Genomic DNA, 21,286 nt, shown 5'->3' with positions numbered 1-21,286 from the left:
TTAATGTAAGATGCGATTCTTGGATGCAGCAGATATCTGGCTTGAGTTTTTGTATCCAGTCAGCCAACCTGTGCCTCTTTAGAGGACAGATTAAACCATTCACATTAATTGAGAATATTGATAAGCCTTTGGAGAGTCCAGTGGACATTTGTAATCCTTTTGCGACTGTGGAAGTTGGAATTTGATCAAAAATTTCTGGGTAAGTTTACTTTTGTGCTGGAGGATTATGCTAGTCTTTCTGGAGGATAGGCCTGAGAATATCCTGGAGAGCTGGTTTAGTTATGGCAAATTTCTTCAACATGTGAATGTCATTGAAGTATTTAATTTCTCCATTGTAAATGAAACTCAGTTTAGCTGGGTATAGGATCCTTGGTTGAAAGTTATTTTGTTTTAGGAGTTTGAAAGTTGATGATCATCCTCTTCTAGCTTGAAAGGTTTCAGCAGAGAGATCTGCATTTATTCTAATATTCTTCCCCTTGTAGGTAATGGCTTTCTTTCATCTGGCAGCTTTCAGAATTTTCTCCTTCATATTAACTTTAGTAAAATTGATTATGATATGTCTGGGGGATGTCTTATTCAGGTTGAGTCGTGCTGGAGTTCTGAAACTGTCTGCTATGTGAATTTCAGATCTCTTGGCATGTCTGGAAAGTTCTCCTGCATAATCTCATGGAGAAGAGACTCTGTGTCTTGTGAAGCCACTTTGTTGCTTTCGGGGATCCCTATTAGACGAATATTGATTTTCTTCAAATTATCCCAGAGCTCTCTGTGAGAGTGATCTGTTTTTGCCCTCCATTTCTCATCCTCTTTGAGAGTTTGGGAGCATTCAAAAGCTTTGTCTTCAATGTCAGAAATCCTTTCTTCTGCTTGCTCCATTCTGTTGCTGAGGAATTCTACTGTGTTTCTCAGATCTTTGAGGGATGCAACTTCTTTTCTCTATGTGTCAAAATCTTTGGTCATTTGGTCTTTGAATTTGTTGAATTCTTGAGATATCTTTTGGGTTCCTGTTTGGAGTTCTAATTCAATCTTATTTACTATCCAGATTCTGAATTCGATTTCTGTCATCTCAGCTATTTGTTTGTTTATGGGATCTTATGCTGTGTCTGCCCCATTGATCCTTGGGGGAGTTGATCTACTCTGATTATTCATATTGCAAGCGTTTTTCTGTTGATTTCACCTCATGATTGTTTTTCTCCATTGCCTCTGGCCATCCTCAGACTTGGGGAGGTGTCTCTCCCAGATTAGACCCCAGGGGGATCACTCTATTGTTGCTGGATCTTTGTAGGGGGTGACCCTGTGTGGTTCTTCTGCAGCTGCTCCAGCTAGGGAGTTCTGCTTGTGGACCAGCTCTGGTGTGTGACACACCTGGATCTAGCAACAGGGCGGGATGTGGTGCGCATGGTTCTGGGAGTACCTGTTGCCCAGTGACTTTGGCACAGAGAGCCCAAGGCTTCAGCATTCTCTGGCCAGGAGAAGGGTTCTGCTCCGAGTCAGTAAGGGCTCCAGAAGGCACGTGGCTACCAGTATCCCTGGCCAGATGAGAGGGCCTGTGTGGATGCTGGGAGGACACAGGAGGGAGAAAGCAGGGTTGCGTGGCTTCTGCAGTTCCTGGTCAGGGCATGTGGAGGCCCTGTTGGTGTGGGATCACGGTGAGATCTTATGGAGGTCTGGATGGCGCCAAGCCCAGGGGTTTCATGTTGCTATGAGCTGTGATACCACGGCACTCTACCCAGGGCAACAGCCCCAGCCTACAGTGTGCCAAAACTGTCTCACTCTGCCCCTGGGCTTTAAGGCTATAAGGCAGCTCAGTCCCTGCCTTTAGGCTGCTCAATCATTGGGTTACTAGGTCCCACCAGATCCTTGCTCTGGGACCCTGATGGTGGAGCTTGCCGGGGCAGTTCTCTCACAATGGCTGCTTGCAATCCAGCTCAGTGGCTCTTTTTAGGACCCCAGCCAATGCCCAAAGTTCTCTGCACTCCTGCTCAAGCTCTCCCCAAGGCAGTTCAACTGAGTGCCACATTCAAAAACACTGAAACAGTTCACAGGTAAGGCCTTTCTGGTTTGCAGTCTCACTGCTGCTTGTACTTAGAGTTGCCGACGTGATTAGGTCAATCGAACACATGGAACCACTTGCCAGTTTCTCACTGTTTTTGTCCACCTCTTGGGGTCCAGAAGTCCATTTCTCACCCCCTGTATCTTCAACGGGATGATTATAGGCAGATCCTGCCAGCCAGAGATGTCTGGAGTCTTATCTCCCCAGACTCACTGTGCCCAGTTCAAGGGAAGATGTTACGGCCGCCATAGTTAATCTCTCTCTCTTGTTAAATTATTTTAAATTGCCCATAATTTTTTTTTTTATAGAGGTCCTTCACTTCCTTCGTTAGGTATATTCCTAGGTATTTAATTTTCTTTGAAACTATGGTGAAGGGACTTGTGTCCTTAATTAGGTTCTCATCTTCACTGTTATTGGCGTATACAAAGGCTACTGGCTTGTGGACATTGATTTTATATCCTGAAACATTACTGTATTTTTTGATGGCTTCTAGGAGTCTTGTGGTTGAGTTTTTGGGGTTCTCTAAGTATAAGATCATGTCCTCAGCAAAGAGGGAGAGCTTGACCTCCTCTGCTCCCATTTGGATTCCCTTTATTTCCTTGTCTTGCCTAATTGTATTGGCTAGAACTTCCAGCACTATGTTAAATAGTAAAGGTGACAGAGGACAACCTTGTCTGGTTCCAGTTCTAAGAGGAAAAGCTTTCAGTTTCACTCCATTAAGTAAAATATTAGCTGTGGGTTTGTCATAGATAGCTTCAATCAGTTTTAGAAATGTGCCACCTATGCCTATACTCTTCAGTGTTCTAATTAGAAAAGGATGCTGGATGTTATGAAATGCTTTTTCTGCATCTATTGAGAGGATCATATGATCTTTCTTGTTGCTTCTGTTAATATGGTGGATAACGTTTATGGACTTGTGTACATTAAACCAGCCTTGCATCCCTGGGATGAAACCTACTTGATCATGATGTATGAGTTTTTTGATGATGAGCTGTAGTCTATTGGCTAGGATTTTTTTGAGAATTTTTGCATCTATATTCATGAGTGTGCTTGGTCTGAAATTCTCCTTTTTGGTTGGGTCTTTTCCTGGTTTTGGTATCAGGGTGATGTTTGCTTCATAGAATGTGTTGGGGAAGATTCCCTTCTTCCTCAATTTTTTGGAATAATTTCTGCAGTACAGGAATAAACTCTTCTTTGAAGGTTTGATAGAATTCTGGTGTGAAGCCATCTGGACCAGGGCATTTTTTGGTTGGAAGACTTTTTATTGTTTCTTTGATCTCAGTGCTTGAAATTGGTCTGTTCAGGAGCTCTATTTCTTCCTGGCTAAGTCTAGGGAGAGGGTGTGAATCCAAATATTGATCCATTGCCTTCACATTGTCAAATTTCTGGGCATAGAGTTTCTGGTAGTATTCAGAGATGATCTCTTGTATCTCTGTGGGATCAGTTGTTATTTCCCCTTTATCATTTCTGATTGAGGTTACTAGAGATTTTACTTTTCTATTTCTCATTAGTCTGGCCAATGGTTTATCTATTCTATTAATTTTTTTCAAAAAACCAACTCTTTGTTTCATTAATTTTCTGAATGATTCTTTTGTTTTCAATTTCGTCGATCTCTGATTTGATTTTGGAGATTTCTTGTCTTCTTCTGACATTAGGCTTAGATTGTTCTTCTTTTTCCAACTCCATAAGGTGGCTTGTGAGTTTGTTGATGCGCTCTCTTTCTGTTTTTCGAATGTAGACATCTAAAGTGATAAATTTTCCTCTCAAAACTGCTTTTGCAGTATCCCACAGGTTTTGATAGTTTGTGTCTTCATTGTTGTTATGCTCAAGAAAGTTAATAATTTCCTGTTTTATTTCTTCCTGCACCCATCTGTTATTCAACAGAAGATTGTTTAGTTTCTATGTCTTTTTGTGGGGTCGAACATTTTTTTAAGAGTTGAGTTCCACCCTTAGTGCCTTATGGTCTGAGAAGATATAAGGTAAGATTTCAATTCTTTTGATTATGTTGATATTTGTTGTGTTTCCCAGGATATGATCAATTTTGGAGAATGTTCCATCGGGTGATGAGAAAAATGTGTATTCTTTATCTTTGGAATGGAGTGTTCCATCTGTTCCATCAAGCACAGTTATTCTAGGGTCTCATTTAAATATCTTATATCTTTGTTTAATTTCTGTTTAGAGGATCTATCCACCTCTGTAAGAGGAGTGTTAAAATCCCCTGTGATTATGGTATTATCAGATATCATATTGCCCAGACTGAGTAAGGTCTGTTTCAAGAATCTGGGAGCATTTAAATTGGGTGCATAAATATTTAGAATTGAAATGTCTTCTTATTGTATTTTTCCCTTGACCAATATAAAGTGACCATCTTTGTCTTTTTTGACTTTAGTTGCTTTAAATCCACATGTATAAGATTGCAATTCCTCTTTTCTTCTGAATTCCATTTGCCTGAAAAATTGTCTTCCAACCCTTGACTCGGAGCTTTAATTTGTCTTTTGAAGCCAGGTGTGTTTCTTGCAGATAGCAAATAGATGGCTTGTGTTTTTTAATGCAGTCACCCAATCTATGTCTCTTCAGTGGGGAATTCAAGCCATTAACATTTATTGAGATAATTGATAAGTATGGTAGTGTTCTATTCGTCTTATTTTGTGAGAGTCCATTGCTTAGTTTTATCTTTTGCTTCAGTGTGGAAGTTGGTTTTATCCTTTAATTTCTGAGTTCTTACTTTGCTGCTGATCCATTTGTGATGGTCAGTGTGTAGAACAGGTTGAAATATTTCCTGTAGAGCTGGTCTTGTGGTGGCGAATTTCCTCAATGTTTGTATATGCATAAATGATTTGATTTCTTCATCAATTTTAAAGCTTAGTTTAGCAGGATGCAAAATTCTGGGATGGAAATTGTTCTATTTAAGTAGATTAAAGGTGGATGACCATTGTCTTCTTGCTTGGAAAGTTTCATTAGAAAAGTATGTAGTTACTCTGATGTATTTGCTCCTGTAGGTCAACTGTTGCTTACTTCTGGGAACTTGAAGAATCTTTTTTTTTGTCTTGACTTTGGACAATTTCATAACAATATGTCTTGGAGAAGCTCAGTTAGAGTTGAGGCGACCTGGGGTCCGATATCCCTCTGAAAGCAGTGTGTCAGAATCTTTAGTTATATTTGGGAAATTTTCTTTTATAATATGTCTAGTATGGCTTCTATTCCTTTGGGGCATTCTTCTACCCCTTCTGGGATTCCAATAATGCATATGTTGGAACGCTTCATAAGGTCCCATAATTGTGTCAGTGAACGTTCTGCTTCCTCTCTCTTCTTTTCTGTCTGTTTTGCTATCTGAGTTATCTCAAGAACTTTGTCTTCTACCTATGAAATTCTTTCTTCTGCATGGTCTAACCTGTTGATGATACTTTCCATTGCATCTTTAAGTTCCCTAATTGACTGTTTCAGTTCCTTCAGCTCTGCTATATCCTTTTTATATTCTTCATATCATTCATCTCTTATTCGTTTCTGTTTTTGGATTTCCTCTTTGTTATTTTCCACTTTATTAGCAGTTTCCTTCATTGTTTCCATCATTTCTTTCATTGTTTTCAACATGTGTATTTTAAATTCCCTTTCTGTCATTCCTAACATTTCTTTATAGGTGGAATCGTCTGCAGTAGGTACCTCATGGTCCCTTGGCGGGGTTGTTCTGGACTGGTTCTTCATGTTGCCTGGAGTTTTCTGCTGGTTCTTCCTCATGGGTGATTTCTTTTATCTGTTTCATTGCCCTAATTTTCTTTTCACTTCCTCTTGCTCTTTAAGTTCTTGTGCCTGTGGACTAAGGGTTAGAGGACCAGAAGGGTGAGGAGGTTGAAGAGCAAGAAAGGGATGAAAGAAAGTAGGACCGAGTGATGAGAAAAACAAAGAAAAATAGAGAAAGGAGAGGGGGTGGGTAAAAGGAATATTGACAAAAAGAAGAGAGGCAGAGAAACGGGGAGACAGAGCAATGTAGGTGTACAGTAGGTACTTTGACACAACCTTAAAAAAACCCACCTTCTGGGGGTGTCCATTTGGGTGGTTCCCTTGAGGTCAGCAGCTCTTTGCTAACCCGATCAGGCACAGTACCCCACCTCCACCAAGTAGAGAGGAAAGACAAAAATGCTATAAATCAAACCAAAACAAGCACACAGAAACTTTACGGGATAAAATTGGGTGGAAAAGCAAATAATAGTGGTAGAAACACTAGCAGAAATGAAGTTCTAATTATTGAAAAAGGCAGCAATGGGAAATTATAATTAAACTAGAAAAATTGAGAAAGAAAAAGGATCTGTATGGAAAAGGTTGAACTTAAAAAACAAAACAACATTGACAACATCAAAATAAACAAAAAAAACAACCAACCTCCCCCCCAAGGAAAAACACAACCAAAAACAAAGCAGTATGTATATGTTATTGAATATTGTCTGGTCAACAGGTGGTCTTCTGGGGTATGAGATGTTAAGTACAATGCCGATACGACTGGAGGTCTTCGCTGATTTCTTTCTTTCTATTTTTATTTATTTTTATTAAACCATAGCTGTGTACATTAGTATGATTGTGGGGCACCATACACTTGGTTCATAGATCGTTTGACACATTTTCATCACATTAGTTAACATAGCTTTTGTAGCATTTTCTTAGTTATTTTGCTAAGACCTTTACATTCCACATTTACTAGGATTCACGTATACCCTTGTAAGATGCACCGCAGGTGTAATCCCATTAACCCCCCTCCTTCCCCCTCCCTCCCCCCTCCCCTCCCTTTCCCCTTTCTCCCTATTCTTGGGTTATAACTGGGATATAGCTTTCATGTGAAGGTCCTACATTAGTTTCATAATAAGGGTGAGTACATTGGGTACTTTTTCTTCCATTCTTGAGACACTTCATTAAGAAGAATATGTTCCAGCTCCATCCATGTAAACATGAAAGGGGTAAAGTCTCCATCTTTCTTTGAGGCTGCATAACATTCCATGGCATACATATACCACAATTTATTGATCCATTCGTGGATCGATGGGCACTTGGGCTTTTTCCATGACTTAGCAATTATGAATAGGGCTGCAATAAATATTCTGATACAAATATCTTTGTTATGGTGTGATTTTTGGTCTTCTGGGTATATGCCCAATAGGGGGATTACAGGATTGAATGGCAGATCTATTTTTAGATCTCTAAGTGTTCTCCATATCTCTTCCCAAAAGAATGTATTAATTTGCATTCCCACCAGCAGTGCAAAAGTGTTCTCTTTTCTCCACATCCACGCCAACATCTCTGGTCTTGGGTTTTGTGATATAGGCTAGTCTCACTGGAGTTAGATGATATTTCAAAGTAGTTTTGATTTGCATTTCTCTGATGATTAAAGATGATGAGCATTTTTCATATGTCTGAAGGCCGTGCGCCTGTCTTCTTCAGAGAAGTTTCTCTTCACGTCCCTTGTCCAGCCTGCAATGGGATCCCTTGTTGTTTTCTTGCTAATGCGTTTGAGTTCTCTGTGGATTCTGGTTATTAAACCTTTGTCAGAGACATAACCTGCAAATATCTTCTCCCATTCTGAGGGCTGTTTGCTTGCTTTACTTACTGTGTTCTTGGCTGTGCAGAAGCTTTTTAGTTTTATCAAGTCCCAATAGTGTATTTTTGAAGCAGCTTCAATTGCCTGGGGTGTCCTTCTCATAAAAACCTTGCGCAACCCAATTTCTTCAAGGGTTTTCCCTACATTCTCTTCTAGTATTTTTATAGTTTCATGTCTTAGGTTTAAATCTTTAATCAAGTGAGAGTCTACCTTGGTTAATGGTGAGAGGTGTGGGTCCAGTTTCAGTCTTCTACAGGTTGCCAGCCAGTTCACCCAGCACCATTTGTTAAATAGGAAATCTTTTCCCCACTGAATGTTTTTAATTGGCTTGTCAAAGATTAAATAACAGTAAGTAGCTGGATTCATCTCTTGGTTCTCTATTCTGTTCCAGACATCTACTTCTCTGTTTTTGTGCCAGTACCATGCTGTTTTGATAACTATCGATTTGTAGTATAGTCTGAGGTCTGGTAGCATGGTTCCTCCTGCTTTGTTTTTATTTTTGAGTAATGTCTTGACTATTCGAGGTTTTTTCTGATTCCATATAAAATGAAGTATTATTTTTTCAAGATCTGTAAAGTATGACAGTGGAGCTTTAATGGGGATTGCATTGAAATTATATATTGCTTTGGGTAGTATGGACATTTTAACAATGTTGATTCTTCCCAGCCAGGAGCATGGTATATTTTTCCATTTGTTAACATTCTCAGCTATCTCTTTTCTTAGAGTTTCATAGTTCTCTTTATATAGATCTTTCATGTCCTTTGTTAGATAAACTCCCAAGTATTTCATCTTCTTTGGCACTACTGTGAATGGGATAGAGTTCTTAATTGTTTTTTCAACTTGACTACTGTTGGTATATATAAAGGCTACCGATTTATGAATGTTGATTTTGTAACCTGAGACACTGCTGTATTCCTTAATCACTTCTAAGAGTTTTGTAGTAGAGTCCCTAGCATTTTCTAGATATACAGTCATATCATCTGCGAAGAGCGAAAGTTTGATCTCTTCTGACCCTATGTGGATACCCTTGATCGCCTTTTCTTCCCTAATTGCGGTGGCTAAAACTTCCATTACAATGTTAAAGAGCAATGGAGACAATGGGCAGCCTTGTCTGGTTCTATATCTAAGTGGAAATGATTCCAATTTAACTCCATTCAATACGATATGAGCTGTGGGTTTGCTGTAGATGTCCTCTATCAGTTTAAAAAATGTCCCTTCTATACCAATTTAGTTAAGTGTTCTAATCATGAATGGATGTTGGATGTTATCTAAAGCTTTTTCTGCATCGATTGAGAGAATCATATGGTCTTTGTTTTTTAATTTGTTTATGTGCTCTATTACATTTATAGATTTACGTATTTTGAACCAGCCTTGAGACACTGGGATAAAACCCACTTGGTCATGATGTATGATTTGTTTGATATGTTGCTGGATTCTGTTTGTTAGAATCTTGTTGAATATTTTTGCATCTATATTCATTAGTGATATTGGTCTATAATTTTCTTTTCTTGTTGGGTCTTTTCCTGGTTTGGGTATCAGGGTGATGTTTGCTTCATAGAATGTGTTGGGTAATCTTCCTTCTTTTTCTACCTTTTGGAACAGGTTGAGTAGTAAAGGTACTAAATCCTCTTTAAAGGTTTAGTAGAATTCTGACGTGAAACCATCTGGTCCCGGGCTTTTCTTTTTGGGGAGGTTTTGTATGGTTGATGATATTTCTGAACTTGAAATGGGCCTGTTCAACATTTCCACTTGTTTTTGATTGAGTCTTGGAAGGTGACGTGTTTCCAAGTAACGGTCGATTTCCTTCGGATTTTCGTATTTCTGAGAGTATAGTTTCTTGTAATATTCCTGAAGGAGTTTTTGGATTTCTGAGGAGTCTGTTGTTATTTCGTCTTTGTTATTTCTCATTGATGAGATTAGAGATTTTACTCTTTTTTTCCTGATTAGGTTGGCCAAAGGTTTATCTATTTTGTTGATCTTCTCAAAAAACCAGCTTTTTGATTTATTGATCTGTAGTATTATTCTTTTGTTTTCAATTTCATTTATTTCTGCTCTGATTTTGGTTATTTCTTTTCTTTTACTGGATTTGGGGTTGGATTGTCCTTCCATTTCCAGTCTCTTGAAGTGTCCCATTAAGTTGCTTACTTCTTCTTTTTCCGTTCTCCTGAAGAAGGCTTGCAGTGCTATAAATTTCCCTCTTAGAACTGCCTTTGCTGTGTCCCAGAGGTTCTGATATTTCATGTCTTCATTGTCGTTTTGTTACAGAAATTTGGCAATTTCCTTCTTGATCTCATCTCTGACCCAGCTATCATTCATCATAAGGTTATTTAACTTCCATGTTTTTGTATGTGTATGCAGATTTCCTGTTGTTACTCATCTCAAGTTTTATTCCATGATGGTCCGAGAAGATGCATGGAATAATTTCTATTCCTTTAAATTTGCTGAGGTTAGACTTGGGACCTAAGATGTGATCGATTCTGGAGTAAGTTCCGTGGGCTTATGAGAAGTATGTGTATTCAGTTTTGTTGGAATGAAATGTTCTGTAGATGTCTTCTAAATCTAAATGCTGGATGGTTAGATTTAAATCTAGAATTTCTTTACTCAGCTTTTTGTTGGAGGATCTATCCATCACTGCCAAAGGAGTGTTAAAATCTCCAACTATTATAGAGTTGGAGGAAATCAAGTTGCTCATGTCTGTTAGAGTTTCTCTTATAAATTGAGGTGCATTCTGGTTGGGTGCATAGATATTAATAATTGAAATCTCATCATATTGAGTCTTACCCTTAACAAATATGAAGTGACCATTTTTGTCCTTCCTTACTTTGTTGGTTTAAAGCCTATATTGTCTGCAAATAAAATTGCAACTCCTGCTTTTTTCTAGATACCATTTGCCTGAAATATGGATGACCATCCTTTCACCCTGAGTCTGTATTTGTCTTTTAAGTTAAGATGTGACTCTTGTATGCAACAAATATCTGGCCTGAGTTTTTGTATCCAGTCAGCTAACCTATGTCTTTTTAGAGGACAGTTTAAGCCATTTACATTAATGGAGAGCATTGATAAGTTTGGTCAAATTTGGGGTATTGAGTTTTTTGAAAGTCCAGTGGGCATTTTTAATCCTTTTGCCATTGTGGAAGTTAGAGTTTTATCAGAAGTTTCTGAGTTAGTTTACTTTTGTAGTAGAGGATTGGGTTGGTTATTATGGTGGGTAGGTCTGAGAATATCCTGAAGAGCTGGTTTAGTTATGGCAAATTTCTTTAGCATATGTATGTCATTAAAGTATTTAATTTCTCCATCGTAAATGAAACTCAGTTTAGCTGGGTACAAGATCCGGGGTTGAAAGTTATTTTTCTTGAGGAGATTAAACTTTGATGACCACCCTCTTCTGGCTTGAAAAGTTTCAGCAGAGAGATCTGCAGTCATTCTAATGTTCTTCCCTTTGAAGGTAATAGATTTCTTTCTCCTGGCCGCTTTGAGAATTTTTTCCTTCATATTAACTTTAGTGAAGTTAATTATGATATGCCTGGGGGATGTCTTATTGGGGTTGAGTCGTGCTGGGGTTCTGAAGCTATCTGCTATCTGAATTTCAGGTTCTCTAGGCATGTCTGGAAAATTCTCTTTCATAGTTTCATGTGGAAGGGCCTCTGCGCCCAGTGAGGCCCTTCATCTGGTTCAGGAATTCCTATGAGACAGATATTTGTCTTCTTTGAGTTATCCCAGAACTCTCTGAGTGAGTGATCCATTTTTGCTCTCCATTTCTCTTCCTCTTTGAGAGTTTGGGAGCGTTCAAAGGCTTTATCTTCGATGTCGGAGGTCCTTTCTTCTGCTTGGTCCATTCTGTTGCTACGGGATTCCACTGTATTTTTCATGTCTTTGAGGGCTGCAAATTCTTGTTTCAGTGTGTCTAAGTCTTTCGTGGTTTTGTCTTTAAATTCGTTAAATTTTTTTTTTTTTTTTTTGTAGAGACAGAGTCTCACTTTATGGCCCTCTGCAGAGTGCTGTAGCATCACATAGCTCACAGCAACCTTCAAGTCCCGGGCTCAAGCGATTCTCCTGCCTCAGCCTCCCAAGTAGCTTGGACTACAGGCGCCCGCCACAATTCCCAGCTATTTCTTGGTTGCAGTTCAGCCAGGGCCGGGCCTGAACCCGCCACCATCAGTACATGGGGCCGGCACCCCACCGACGGAGCCACAGTCGCCGCCCAAATTTGTTAAATTCTTGAGACAGCTTTTGAGTTTCTCCATGAATTCCTAATTCCATTTTGTTAATCTTGTTTGCCATCCAAATTCTGAATTCGATTTCTGACGTCTCAGCCAGTTGTTTGTGAATGGGATCTTCAATTACATCTGCCGTATCTTTCCTTGGGGGGGTTGATCTATTCTGTTTATTCATGTTACCAGAGTTTTTCGCTGATTCCACCCCATGATTGTTTTACTCCCTTTGATTTTCCTCTGGTGTTTTGTCGAGGACCCGTACAGTGCTGTGGCCTGAGAAACTGGGGCCCTGTTTGGTGTAGAGGGGCTAAGTGGTTCTGACTTGTTTTCTGTTGGTTTCTGTGTGACCCTAGTGAAACAGTTACTCTGGGTTGAAGTCTCAGCTGTGGAGAAATACCAGCAATTAAGTCACCCCACCCACCACAGGCAACAAATGGAAAAGGAAAATCAAACCTTCCTACAACCACACACCCAGGGCACCACCTGGATAGTCCCCAGGTGAGTGACTCAGTTCAAAAGGTCCAAGTCAGTTGTCTCAGTCAGCAGCTGCCTCGGGTGGGAGAGTTCAAGAGGTCCCTGGGAACTGGGTCACAGTGGTCTGGTGACTGCTCTAAAATGGCTTGCTCCAGTGCTGCGTGGAGTCAGGAAGAGCCACCAGTAAATAGATCATTCTGGGAAGAATGATGCCTCCTTCCCCACCTTGCTGCTCTGTCACACCCAGTCGCTGCTAGCCCCACAGGGCTGTGACCCAGTCAGTTGTCTGCAGTAAGCAGATACTCCAGGGGTTTGCACCTGCCTAAGTCACAGGGTAGTCTGTGTCTGCTCAACTAGGCCGCTATTCTCTGTCTTTATCCAGTAGGGAGTGGTGTGGCCTGTCAACCTCGGGCATTTGATGGAGGCTGGAGGTGTTCACTCAGTTCCAGCCCCACCCTTAGTTTATGTTACTGGGTGAAGGGAACAACCCTGTGGGAGTTTGTTTCTAACCTTGCCAGATTCCTCTGCAGAGGAGAGGCTGATTTGAGTTCCCAGAACCTGTGTCTCAGGCCCTGTCTTTAGTCCTGCGGGTTTGTATTCGCAGCACGATCAGTTGTTGGCTGTAGCCTCTTGGCCTCCTTTGTCTATAGGCTGGTGATCCCCTAAGGGCCAGGTGCGTCTTAGGCTCAGTAGAGCGGTTCTCTGGATCAGCCCCACCCTAGGAGTTTCCCGGCTCTGTGGGTGTGTTTTCTAGTCCCCGTGTTCCACCCAAGTCGGTACCGTCTCAGGAATACCCTTTACTCACGGGGCCTGTGTTTCATTCCCAGGTCTGTTCCATGGTTGTTGCCATCTGAGAAGATGCTCGGCCTCATCTGGTTGCCCAGGAAGACAGGAGGAGAGGCTATGGGATATCTGGGAGTGGGCCTTGTTATTGCTGAAGATGGCTGTTGCTCTGCACCTCGGGGCACCACCGCTCCAGTGTAATTCCCTCTCAGCCGACCGTTGTCTTCTCGCTCCTTTGCTACAGAGTCAGCACTGGCCAGCTGTAGTCCAGGTCCTGTCTATACCTCTTGAGAGTTCACCCAAGAATCTGGACTCCTGAGGGGGCAGGTCTCCAGATCACGGAGTGAGAGTGGAGGGGGGTGTTAGGAGCTCAGGGTTACAGGTCGTAGCACCAAGCTCATTGAGACCAAATGAACAAATAAACAGATACAAAGGTTACCAGGCACATGGGCCCATAGATACAGAGATAGACAGAAACACATAAACATACAAGCAATAGCCACGACAACAGCAATATAAGAACAACTGCAATAAAAATAGTTGTAATCGTAAAATAATTGAAAGAAAGGGAAAAAAAGAGAAAAAAGTGGTGTTAGAAGGAATGTTAAGTGAGAAGAAAGAAGAAATTAAAATTAGAAGACATAGAAATAAAAAATATATCTATATAAAATGTAATAATAAAAAATTATCGAAATCTCCTCTAAGAAAATGGTGAGGAAAAATCAGACAAAAAGAAAACAACAGCAAAAAAAAAACAAAACAAAAAACCCATGAAAACCAAACCAAACCAAACCAAACAAAACAAAATGAAAAAAAAAAGGCACCAACTGCAAAAATATTCTTGTGGTAGAAATATACCTATAAATGTCTATATGTCTGCTGTAGGGATCAACTTTCGTAGGAATATATTCATACTGCAATTTACTTTCTGGACACCAGGTGGCGCTGTGAGTGGTTTTGAGACTTATACCTGGTTTACAGTTTATACCGTTACCATGGTAACCACCTTCCATGGCCGATCGCCATTTTGGAGTTTCTGTAAAAGTTTGTCGCCTAAGAATTGTGCAACCTCGGCTGTTCTTTTCCGGACAGCACTTGTGACCGACCTTCCCACTCAGTGCAGGTGTCCACGCTTCCTAAGTCCCTCCACTCTGTTCCGAGGTTCCCCTGCAAACTGGCGACTGCAATCGGCCATAAGGGGAGTGGTGCTGAGTTCGTGCAGTATCTCCTGTAGCTGGTTCCCGGGGCTTCAGCAGCCAAAGCCGGTCCACGGCTTCAGTTGCTCTGCGGCCCCAGAAGCCAAAGCCAGATCCTAGGCTTCAAGCCGTTCCCGTGGTTGGAGCGCTCGTGGGATTTATTCTCAGTTTTATGGGTTTAGAGTTTTGGATGGGCGTCCGCCAGTTCGCTGCACAGCCTGAACCGCCAGCCCCCTCCAATACCTGGGGGAAAGGTGCCCGCCCTTTTGGGTAGTTCAAAATGTCTGTTTCCCGGGCAGGATCCCTTCCCTTCAATTGTCCCACAGTTTGCCCAGCTCTCTGTGGTTTTGAGTAGCTCTCCTTTTGGATGCCTCCCTCAGTTCAGGATTAATTACTTGTCAATTGGATTTTGTCAGCATTTACAAGCTGCTGACCTCCGTGGGGGAGAGGCCTGCTGGCCGGCCCGACCGAGCAGGGATGAATCTCTACAACAGAGTCTGTGATTTTTAAATTACCCCTCATATATAGCAAACGCCAGTTCGCTGGGCGTCTCCAGCTGTCTGTCCACTCCAATAATCCACACACAGGGAAGGTCCAGACCGCCTTTCCTCTTACCTGGTGGCTTGGGAGAGGTGGGCTACACGTCCGTCCTGTCCGCCATCATGCTCCGCCTCCCTACGCTGATTTCTCAAACCCCACAGTGTAGACACCCTAAGTCTCTCTTCAGCCCTCTTAAAAGGCACTTTAAGCTTCTAAACTTGCTAAGCAGAAGCTTTCCCAGGAAAGTGCTTGTCGCTGGAATCACTGGTGAAGTGGCTATCCACTTACCCAGTGTGCTAAAACTGGTCTCACGCTGCCCCCTGAGGGTTAGGGCTGTAAGGCAGCTCAGACCCCACCTTTAGGCTGCTCAGTCACTAGGTTACTAGATCCAGCCCAATCCTTGTTCTGCAACCCCTAGGGTGGACCTTGTTGGGGCAGTTATTTCACAATGGCTCCCTGCGGCCCACAGCCAAACACCATTAGCTCCATCTATCCAGCTCAGTGGCTCAGTCTGGGGTCACAGATACCAGCCAAAGTTCTCTGCACTCCCGCTCAAGCTCTCCCCAAGGCAGTTCAACTGAGTGCCAAGTCCAAAAACACCAAAACAGTTCATAGGTAAGGCCTTTCCAGGTTGCAGTCTTGCTGCTACTGCACTTACAGCTGTCGGCAGGATTAGACTGATCGAACACATGCAATTACTTGCCAGTTTTCCACTGTTTTTGTCCTCCTCTTGGGGTCCAGAAGTCTCTTGCTGACTCCCTGTAGCCTCAAAGGGATTATTATAGGCAGATCCCACCAGCCATAGATGCCTGGAGTCTTATCTCACAGACTCACGGTGCCCAGATGCAAGGAAGCTGTTACTCAGCTGCCATCTTGCTTGTTGAGTCTTTCCCTGGTTTGGGGATCAAGACTTGTTGAGTCTTTCCCTGGTTTGGGGATCAAGGTGATCTTTGCTACATAGAATGTATTGGGTACTATTCCTTTTTTTCCCATATTTTGGAAGAGGTTTAGAAATATAGGTACTGGTTTCGTAGAATTCTGACGTAAAGCCATCTGGTCCTGGGCTTTTCTTTTTAGGGAGATTTTTTACATAGTTGATGCTATTTCAGAACTTGATATAGGCCTGTTCAACATTTCCACTTCATTCTGTCTAAGTTTTGGTAGGTAGCATACTTCCAGGTATTGGTTGATTTCTTTCAGATTTTCATATTTCTGAGAGTAGAGTTTCTTGTAGTATTCGTTAAGGATTTTTTGAATTTCTGAGGGTCTGTTGTAATTTCATCATTACCATTTCTGATTGATGAAATTAGAGATTTTACTCTTTTTTTCCTGGTTAGGCTGACCAAAAGTTTATCTATTTTATTGATCTTTTCAAAAAACCAACTTTTGGATTTATTGATCTGTTGTATAATTCTTTTGTTTTCAATTTCATTTAGTTCTCCTCTGATTTTGGTTATTTCTTTTCTTCTGCTGGGTTTGGGGTTGGAGTTTTCTTCCTTCTCCCATTGCTTGAGATGTCTCATTAAGTTATTAACTTCCTCTCTTTTTGTTTTGTTGAGGAAGGCTTGCAGTGCTTTAAATTTCCCTCTTAGGACTGCCTTTGCAGTATCCCAGAGGTTCTGGTAATTCGTGTCTTGATTGTTGTTTTGTTTCCAAAATTTGGTGATTTCCTTCTTAATCTCATCTATAACCCATCTATCCTTCAGCATAAGGTTGTTTAGCTTCCATGTTTTTGTAAAAGTTCAACTTTTATTCCATGATAGTCTGAGAGGATGCAAGGAATAATTTCTATTTTTTAGAATTTGCTGAGGTTAGATTAGTGGATGTGGTCGGTTTTGGAGTATGTTTGATGGGCTGATGAGAAGAATGTGTATTCAGTTTTGTTGGGATGAAATGTTCTGTAGGTGTCTGTTAAGTCATGGTTGAGCTTAAATCTAAAATTTCTTTCGTTAGCTTCTTTTTGGAGGATCTATCCAGCACTGCTATAGGGGTGTTAAAATCTCCAACTACTATGGAACTGGAGGAAATTGAGTTGCTTACGTCTGTTAGAGTTTCTCTTATAAATTGAGGTGTGATCTGATTGGGTGCATAAATATTAATAATCGGATCTCATCATATTGAGTATTACCTTTAACAAATATGAAGCGTCCATCCTTATCCTTCCTTATTTTGGTTGGTTTAAAGCCTATTGCATCTGCGAACAGGATTGCAATGCCTGCTTTTTTCTGCTTTCCATTTCCCTGGAATATAGATGACCATCCCTTCACCTTGAGTCTATATTTGTCTTTTAATGTACGATGAGATTCTTGTATGCAGCAGATATCTGGCTTGAGTTTTTGTATCCAGTCAGCCAACCTGTGCCTCTTTAGAGAACAGTTTAAACCATTCACATTAATTGAGAATATTGATAAGCTTTTCAAGAGTCCGGTGGACATTTGTAATCCTTTTGCGACTGTGGAAGTTGGAATTTGATCAAAATTTTCTGGGTGAGTTTACTTTTGTGCTGGAGGATTGTGCTGGTCTTTATGGAGGATAGATCTGAGAATATCCTGGAGAGCTGGTTTAGTTATGGCAAATTTCTTCAACACGTGAATGTCATTGAAGTATTTAATTTCTCCATCGTAAATGAAACTCAGTTTAGCTGGGTATAGGATCCTTGGTTGAAAGTTATTTTGTTTTAGGAGATTAAGAATCGATGACCATCCTCTTCTAGCTTGAAAGGTTTCAGCAGAGAGATCTGCAGTTATTCTAATATTCTTCCCCTTGTAGGTAATGGCTTTCTTTCGTCTGGCAGCTGTCAGAATTTTCTCCTTCATATTAACTTTAGTGAAATTGATGATGATGTGTCTGGGGGATGTCTTATTCAGGTTGAGTCGTGCTGGAGTTCTGAAACTGTCTGCCTTGTGAATTTCAGAATCTCTTGGCTTGTCTGAAAAGTTCTTCATAATCTCATGGAGAAGAGACTCTGTGTCTTGTGAAGCTACTTCATCGCTTTTGGGGATCCCTATTAGATGAATATTGCTTTTCTTCGAATTGTCCCAGAGCTCTCTGAGAGAGTGATCTGTTTTTGCCCTCCATTTCTCTTCCTCTTTTAGCATTTGGGAGTGTTCGAAAGCTTTGTCTTCAATGTCAGAAATCCTTTCTTCTGCTTGCTGCATTCTGTTATTGAGCGATTCTACTGTGTTCCTCAGATCTTTGAGGGAAGCAACTTCTTGTCTCAATGTGTCAAAATCTTTGGTCATTTGGTCTTTGAATTTGTTGAATTCTTGAGATATCTTTTGGCTTCCTGTTAGGAGTTCTATTTCGATCTTATTTGCTATCCATATTCTGAATTTGATTTCTGACACCTCAGCTATTTGTTTGTACATGGGATCTTGTGCTGTGTCTGCCCCATTTATCCTTGGGGGAGTTGATCTACTCTGATTATTCATATTGCCAGAGTTTTTCTGTTGATTTTGCCTCATGATTGTTCTCCATTGCCTCTGGCCATCCTCAGAGTTGGGGTGGTGTCTCTCCAAGATTAGACCCCAGGGGGATCACTCTATTGTTGTTGGATCTTTGTAGGGAGTGACCCTGTGTAGTTCCTCCAGGGCTGCCCCAGCTGGGGACTTCTGGTTGCGGAAGCAGCTCCGGCGTGTGACACACCCAGATCCAGCAGCTGGCAGGAGGTGGTGCGCATGGTTCTGGGAGTGCCTGGCACCCATTGACTTTGGCACAGAGAGCCCAAGGCTTCAGCATTCTCTCGTCAGGAGAAGGGCTCTGTGCAGAGGCAGGGAGGGCTCCAGAGGGCACGCGGCTACCAGTATCCCTGGCCAGATGAGCAGGCCAGTGTGGAGGCCTGGAGGACACAGGAGGGTGGACGCAGGGTTGTGCAGCTTCTGCAGTTCCTGGTCAGGGCATGTGGAGGCCCAGTGGATGCGGGTTACGGGTCGGGGTTCATGGCACAGCTCTTATGGAGGTCCAGGCGGTGCCAGGCCCAGGAGTTTGAGGTTGCTATGAGCTGTGACGTCATGGCACTCTACCCATGGCAACAGCCCAAGTCTCCAGTGTGCCCAAACCGTCTCACTCTGCCCCTAATGGTTAAGGCCATAAGGCAGCTCAGTCCCCACCTTTGGGCTGCTCAGTCACTAGGTTACTAGGTCCCACCTGATCCTTGCTCTGGTACCCTGAGGGGCAGTTCTCTACTGCTCAGTGGCTCAGTCTGGGGCCCTAGAGAATGCCCAAAGTTCTCTGCACTTCTGGTCATGCTCTCCCCTAGGCAGTTCAACTGAGTGCCAAGTCCAAAAACACCAAAACAGTTCACAGGTTAGGCCTTTATGGTTTGCAGTCTCACTGCTGCTTGTACTTACAGTTGCCAGTGGGATTAGGTCGATTGAACACATGCAATCACTTGCCAGTTTTCCACTGTTTTTGTCCTCCTCTTGGGGTCCAGAAGTCCCTTGATGACTCCCTGTATCCTCAAAGGGATGATTATAGGCAGATCCCACCAGCAGAGATGCCTGGAGTCCTATTTCCCCAGACTCACCATGCCCAGTTGCAGGGAAGCTGTTACTCGGCCACCATTTTTAATCCCTCCTCCTCTAAATTTATAATTTTACAGCTCAAGGAATGTTACTTATTCACTCTTGTTCCTTAATTTTTGTATGAAAAATAAAAATATAGACAGATTTTTAATAGCATAGCCAAATTTAGAACCTCGGCCCCTGGAATCAGCCCAGCAGGCTGCCCCTCCAACTGAGGCCAGTGAGTTTTTCACATCAGTATTTTCTGGGCTTTGTGTTGATCATTTGTTTACCTGGGATGCTGACAATCTGACTGGCAGCCAGCATCCTGGAACACAGCAGGGGCACTGTAAATATGTTAGCATATGTATGAATTGTTTGGTAAAAAGTGGCCATTGGGGGGGCCAAGAAAATCAGAAAACAAACGCTTAGGGAAATGACAAGAGTAAATCAAAAGCTCATTTCTCCAGCCTGATAATTGATTAAAAGTGAAATAGGTACAATGAAAAAAATCACAGAGAATAAATGATATTGCCAGCATCAGAAATGGTGGTCTGGGAACCAGGAGGAAGCTGTATAAATAAGCAGAAATGCATACATACATAAGTCTCTGACCTGGGACAAATTTACGTTTGGCTGCACAAAATCACCATATTGGACAGGCTTATTAGAAGGCAAGACTCGTTCAAATGAGCCTTAGAGGTGGGAGTTTGTACACAGGCCTGTCACATGTCATGTTCCACTCTCCCCAGCAGGAGACTTTAGGCTCAGAAGCCTGGCCCAAGTGCCAAGCGTACGCCTCTTCATGATATAGTGCAGGACAGCACAGAAATGGTGATTACCGAAATGCTTTGTAAAGGGTTTTCCAAATTGAGATTTGATTTTGCCTGTTGATTAGTAGAAAAGATTTGGTAGAATTACTTGACTTGGAATTAGATGGTAGTGGCAGTAGAAGATATTTTTAGTTGTTGCTGGGACAGGCATCCTAATAGAGGGGTGGTACTCCTTTTAAGGGATTTTTTTCTGCGTATCACCAAGGATGTATTTCAACTGGCTTTTCATGTTATGCCATTTCATTATTCTTTTACTAGTACATTTTAAAGCACCTGCTCACTGTATGTCACCTTGTGCTAGGTGCTGGGGACTCAAATATCAATACTATTTTCTTTATGATATGGGCCCTAACCATTCTTTCTTCCAAGCTTGTATTTTGGGTAGTGAAAGGCAGGGCTTTGCAATCAGGCATGGAAGTCAAATCCCATTTTTGTTGTGTAGCCTTGAGAAAGTTATTTAACCTTGTGTAGTTAGCTTTTCATTTTCCTCTCCTTACCCTGCCTCACTCATCCCCTACCCCCAACAACTTGGACAAGCTTCTGTTAGTGAAGATGCTTTGTTCACACACGTTCCTCCCCACTCACCTCTATACACACAAGGATCTCTGTCCTCCCAAATTCAGCCCCATTGGTACTTGCTTTTATGATTTCTCTGTAGGTAGTAATTTATTTCTCATCCCTGAACACAGTAGTTAGAACTCTAGTATGGCATTTATACATTTAAATAACATTTATGTTTTATTTAAATATATTTTTATTTTATTGTTGATATTTAAATAAAAACACAGAGAGTTTCAAATACAGCACAAATTATTCTCATATCATACCACTTTCCCAAATGTTAAATCTTGCATAACCATGGAACAATTAGTAAAACTAGAAAGTTAACATCATATTCATTTATAAGGCTTACTGTTTTCAAATTAGGTTTTCCGTGGGTTGGCTGGGTGTTCAGGTCTCTAAGTACTTTTTGTCCAGGACATGAGGTCAGTCCTAACCCCTGGGTCCCTCTTCCAGTACTATGTTTTATAGCTTCTCCATATTGGTTGTACCTTCACATGCTAGGGAAGAGACCACATACTGTGCTATAGTCTGTGACACTCTGGGAGA

The 21,286-nt window shown here is 41.5% G+C and overlaps 1 pseudogene; it reads right to left on the bottom strand.

Moving 5' to 3' along the window:
• Positions 1-19,739, bottom strand: part of LOC128571699 (CKLF-like MARVEL transmembrane domain-containing protein 7) — a 52,724-nt pseudogene extending 32,985 nt beyond the window's left edge.
• Positions 19,740-21,286: the final 1,547 nt, after the last annotated feature.

Source organism: Nycticebus coucang, chromosome 19 (assembly GCF_027406575.1).
Source record: "Nycticebus coucang isolate mNycCou1 chromosome 19, mNycCou1.pri, whole genome shotgun sequence".
NCBI lineage: Eukaryota > Metazoa > Chordata > Mammalia > Primates > Lorisidae > Nycticebus > Nycticebus coucang.
Note: the sequence above shows the minus strand (reverse complement) of the source record. Positions and strands in the feature narration are given on the sequence as shown.